The following is a 6,892-nucleotide window of genomic DNA, read 5'->3' on the forward strand; positions in this document are numbered from 1 at the left end:
TGAGCATGTGTGCAAAAGTGAGGTAGTTGATTGAGGACTAGGGATGGCAACGGGTCGGATCGGGTCGGGTCTAGGTGGACCCGGATCCGTTTTCAAGAAGAGGATCCGGATCCGGACCCGGATCCGCGGGTCTAATTTTACAAGACCCAGATCCGGATCCGTGGGTACTGCGGATCCAGTACCGGATCCGGGTCCAAAAACGGGTCCTATATTTATTTATTTTTTTTTTTAAATGTATTTAGATTGTAATAAAGCGATATTTATGGACTAATGCTAATAATACATATAATTTCACAATGAATCACCCAAAAAAGTATTATACAACTTAAAATTCTCTTTAAAATATCCAACAAACACATTCAAAATTTATCAATAAAAGTGAATCCTTCATGTTCTTCATACAATCTAATGTTTCCAATTTGTCAAATTTCTTCAACACTAATATCGTCAATATCCTACAAACCAAAAAAAATTAATTATTAGATGCAATTTTTAAAAATTTAAATATATGAAAAAGCACACACATAATGAGGAGATGATGAAAAAGCTTTCGGATTGCTTCAATACACTGAATGAAAAACAATACTTTCCAGTTCATTACACATAACATTCATTCATAAAATTAAGTTTGGCATTAATACATTAGTGAAAGGGAATAGAAAATACCAGTGGCAAAGAGCACAACATCTGCTTCAATTTCTTCACCGTGGTCAGTGAGAACTTTTACACCTCCATCAGTTTTTACCAGCTGTGGACATCCAAAAAATTCAAATTTTAGTAGAACTATTAAATATTCAAATCTGGCACGTAAATAACAAAGAGACAAATCTGGCAGTGAATAGTGATTAGTGATATAAAAAAAAAAAATTAAAAAAGAAACGGGTCCTTTAGATCCGCGGGTCCGGATCTGGGTATTTTTCCCAGATCCGGACCCGGACCCGTGAAATTAAACAGTATCCGGATCCGACCCGGATCCGATGGGTCTATATTTTTAGGACCCAGATTCGTGAAACGGATCCGGGTCGGGTCCAGTACCCATTGCCATCCCTATTGAGGACCTTGAGGTAGTAGATCAAATGTTGTTACTTCGTTGATAAATAAGAGGTGCTTAATAAGGTGATTCAGAGAATTATGGTCGAGTCATTTTACTAGTTAAGGATTTTTCTTTTCATCTTGCAACAGAAGTTTAATTTTAGCCATTTATAAAACGGATTTAATTTCTTTTCCGTACATGTAGGAGTTCTTTAGTTTACACGAATAAAAACAATTATAAGTAAGGCGATCCAGCGGACTTGGATTGAGATAGGACAATGTTAACTGGTCCGAATCATTAGCTCATTTGATAAGATTTGTTTTATCCATTAAAGTAAGATACATCAAAGATTCAAAGTTGAGGCTTAAGTTGAGTGAAGGAATTCGTTATGATTCCTTTAATGTTTGTTCTTTAATATGCTACTTAACCTAATTATTTACCTACTAAAAACTTATGTGCTTAGGTTTAGTGGTTTCTGACAAGAAATAATGCAATTATTATATGTATAAAAACATGCCCTTTGTGCTTTTTGATGTTGGTAATCAGCTATGACTAAAAGTACAAAGTGTTTATTTATTTATGTTGTTTGGTGAGAGGATAAAGTTTTCCGAAAGCTTCTTTGTGCTTTGGTAGTTGAACTTAAGCTAATCGAATCACAAAACTCAAAATTCATTCTACTTTGATTATTCATTTTTATTTACATTTGAATTTTTAGAAGTACAATTTTACCATTACTTATTTAAATATTTTTTCTGTTTCATTATATTTGCTATGTTTTACCTTTTACACAATCTAATACGCTATTTTAATCATTTATATTTTTAATTTGTTGTAAATGTGAATTTAGTTTTATTAATCAAACATATAAAATAAAGTTACATAAACTTAGTGGGTTACAAAACATATGACAAGTTCAAACATTTACTTTACATACACCTAATATGAACTTCATCATCGGGAACACCGTATATAGAACATAGTAACAAGAAGATTTTGTTTGTGAACTTAATATAAATTCTAGGCGTAACTCTCTTCCTAAAACATCATTTTCTTCCTACTACGGTGTTTGGGAATATAAACTGGAAATATGTTTTGAGATACAAAGAATTTCACTAAATTCTTAGCACAACGAAATTAGAAAGACATGAGAAAAACTTAAATGGAAGAAGAAACGAAAATTTAATTTACAATCGAGGATTGTAAGTTCTCTATGTAAAGTGTTAGAAATAACTTACACATGCCTTCTATATTTATAAAAAAGCATACAACCATTCATGAAGTAATATGTCACTTCATAAACCGCGACATCGATTCATGAATCAATGTCGATATTAAATCAATTCATCCCAATAATTCAATTAATATAACCATATCAACCGTAGGTAGTTATTTCATAACTAACAAAACCGAATAAAACGAACATTACAAAAACCAGCGCAAAAGTCGCGGGCCGCGACCAGGCCAATTCGCGAGCGGCGCGTAAAGTCGCGAGCTGCAACCTATGCTTATACCAAAACAGAAACTTTTTGCAATTTTAGGATATTGCCAATTAATTATTAATTTAATTAATTTATTTGATTTAATTAATTTATTATTTTCGATGACCATTATACGCTCTAAATGACAACAATCCTCCCCCATTTAGAGTGTATAATCCTTTTCCTCTTTCGCGATCCATAATCTCCAGCCCATTTCATGCATCAATGCCAATGTCCTTCCGGATTGAATTGACACCTAGTACCACGCATCTTCACAATTGATCATATCCCCTAATGTCCGTCCGGATTGAATTAAGCAGATATATCCAACCAATTGAAGGAGTAGTACACATGAAATAATTCATTAAACTCACATCTGTGACACCTTAAAGGCCATGTGTCCATATCTATTCATAAGTTCAATGAAATCATAACTATGCCCCTTGATTTCGTTGAGGCGACCGAACCCCGAACTTATATAGGTAGCTTCTCCTGGTTATCATGCTTTCGTAAATAAAGCACTCAATCTAGAAATCTTCAAAAACTCTAGAAATTAGAGACCTCGATGAATTACTCTACTACCTCGTTTTTCAACATCACGAGCAAAGCAACTAAGAATCACTTAAGTGTTGCTTTCCAACATCTGATGAGCGATCAATCCACATTGAATTCAAGACTAGATGTTTCTTCTAGCGTCGAATTGGGTTTCACTCATGGTGTTGAAGATTGGGCATTCCAATTTCATTAAACCATGAAATTCCTAGACTTAGTAAGAATACTTTGTCCAACTTTGAGCTTTGTTCACATAGTCAAGAAATGTGATCCCTTCTTTGATATGCCCTAATTTTCGGCTTTGCCTTAATTAGATGTCATGGCATTATCAAAGTTACACTCGACTATCAATACTTTATACAAGCCACTTGTCAATCACACTAGATTGTTTTGTGCACAACTTTGGCTTTAAACATCACAAAGATGAGTATCTTTAAACTATATTGTTTACATATTTTTCTAAATCCTGACAAATAACATTAATATCATAGTGGAATAAGTTAAAACTTTGTTTGTTCTTGGTGATCAAAACTTGGTATGCCTCCCCTACAAACATATATATACTTTGATCAACATAGAGAATGGCCAATTCACTAAAGATTAAACTCATTCTTGAGTACCTCTTCAACTTGAAGAACTTCCACTGTAAGATTAACTAAATCCATGGTACAACATAAGCATTTTGGACTATTCAAATAATTTTCCTATAAAGGAACTTTAAGTTGTAAGTAAAACTTTATTTGACAACTATAAAACAATTTGAATATTGTATAAGTCAAAATTACATCCAATTTATATAATCATTCTAAATATTTAGGAAATAGTTTCAACTAGAAGACATGAGGGTAAATTTTGGACGTTACCTTAAGTATATATAAAATACTTATTTATTAGTACTTAAACTTTTATGTTGAAATTCATTTAACATTTACCTCCCTATTCACTTCATAGAAGGAATATGACATATTACTTTGTCAACTTTACTTAAACAATTCCAAAATAAATATATCATAATTTACAAAAATATATGATACAACATACCATATGAAAATACAAACAATTATTTAATCATTGTATTTTCTGTAAACTTACTGAAATAAATTCAATAATCAATTATCATATTAAGTATAATACCACTTAATATACCTTGAACCTTATTACATGTTCATCAATCTTCATATATAATATGAAAATCTATTAATAACATATTGTTATACTTACTTGGAGATTAAATTTCTAAAGTTCAAACGTGATTCCCTTGATGAACACATTAATATTTACTTTCTTTTTAGAAAGCTTAAACTTATATGATAATAAGTATCAAAATAAATAATCATGGGTAAGCCTTCATATTAGTAATATGAATACAATATTATGAACTTTAATTTTGAAACCTTTAACAAATCCAAAACTTCGTTAAAAACTTTTTCCTTAATAAAACAAACTTATACTTTTCTCTTTTAGATATACATGCTTTATCAAAAGATTAGCAAATCAATCTAAAAAAGATCAAAATGTCATAACCATTTGTACAAACATGTAGATATTTAAACCTATCTATCATTGTAAATAAATTTCCAAATAAATGTTGCATCACTTAGTATTATAATCAAATATCATTGATATATAATATCCCTTGTTCTAATATATAAACTCATAGTAGATGTTATAAAAAATATAATCTTATATAGATGCATCCTTATTTTGAACCTTGAGATAGTTCAACGTAAATTTCCTTTCTACCAAAATAATTAGGACTTTTCTATAGAAACAAACACTTTAAACCAAGGAAAACATTTAATATCAACTTTAACTTTAATAGTTAAATTTTTTCTTATTGTCACACCAAATCTATTTGGCGTTTATCCGACAATAAAAAATACCTTAACATACCTATTAACCGGAATAAACTTATTTAGTACTTTCCTCCAAAATAAATTTTAGTATAAAATTTACATATACTCATCATGCAAATAATGCACATCATGAAAATCAACATAATAACATATTATGAAATTTTAATTACCATAATAAAATTATAAAGTGATGACTTATACTCTAGATCAAGAGTAACATATGAATTTCAATTAATAAATTAATCAATGTAGTAATAAATGAATTCATATTTTGCTTAACTTAACAAATCAACATTTATATATATATATGTATATGTATATATATATATATATATATATATATATATATATATATATATATATATATATATATATATATATATATATATATATATATATATATATATATATATATATATATGTATATATATATATATATATACATATATATATATATATATATATATATATATATATATATATATATATATATATATATATATATATATATATATATATATATACATATATATATATACATATATATATATATATACATATATATATATACATATATATATATATATATATATATATATATATATATATATATATATATATATATATATATACATATATATATATATATATACATATATATATATATATACATATATATATATATACATATATATATATATATATATATATATATATATATATGTATATATATATATATATATATATATATATATATATATATATATATATATATATATATATATATATATATATATATATATATATATATATATATATATATATAAGATTAAACCATCATATATATCGAAATAACACTTGACAAATTTGTCTTTATCATTTATTTGATATATAAAATTACTTATATCATCATTGTACTCATTTTACTTATAAACATTATGGAACTTAATGTAACAGACCCTTTTTCTTAATGTTAAATATTTTGACAAATTCAATAATTGTTTCGCTTTATTATTTTTAATGTCGTTTCGAATTTTATTCCAATCGTTCTTAAATTCTTGATTTTCTTTTATATATAATTTATTTCTCTTAAAATAAATTACCTAAATATTAAGTCTAGCTAAATTACCTACAATAACTTAATCTTTTTTAATTTACTATTTTAAATAATGATTAAAAAAACATATATATAATAATAATAAAATAAAAATAAATAAATAAAAAATCTATGTGTTGGCGGCAAGGTGGACTAGATGGCATGATTTTAATTTAGTCTTATCCCTAATTTCTTGCCCATGAAGGAAAAATTAGAATAATAAATAAATTTTAAAATCTTTAACCTATAAATAATCCAAAGCATACCATGGGTAAAGAAAAAAAAAAGAAGAGAAGGAAATCAAAAAAATTACTCTCAAATAAAAGCTAATTCCTAAAAAAAAACTCAAAAAACCCTAGAAAAATTGCTAAAAATCCTCAAAAATTTCATAATAATAGTATTTAGTGTTAATTATAGAAATTCAAGGGGAGGAAGCTAATTTTGTGGATAGAAATTCTACAACAAAGGAAATTGATTAATAGTAAAATTATCAAAGGTATAAATTCTTATATATATTTATTTACATAAAATTATGCCCATAAATTTTATGTGTGCTTATAATAAATAAATTAAATTTTCTGTAAATTTTGGTGAATTAATTCGTTGTAATTTAATTTATATGATTTATTCATTTTAATTTCCAAAAACCGCATAATCTGAAATAATTTTAATTAAAATAGTAAATATTAATATTTTTAAACGAAAATTTTTCTATACATATATATATATATATATATATATATATATATATATATATATATATATATATATATATATATATATATATATATATATATATATATATATATATATATATGAGATATAAATTGTGTATTAATTTCATGAATTATATTTGAGTATAAATATTATTATTAAT

Source organism: Amaranthus tricolor, chromosome 7, assembly GCF_026212465.1.
Source record: "Amaranthus tricolor cultivar Red isolate AtriRed21 chromosome 7, ASM2621246v1, whole genome shotgun sequence".
Classification (NCBI taxonomy): Eukaryota; Viridiplantae; Streptophyta; class Magnoliopsida; order Caryophyllales; family Amaranthaceae; genus Amaranthus; species Amaranthus tricolor.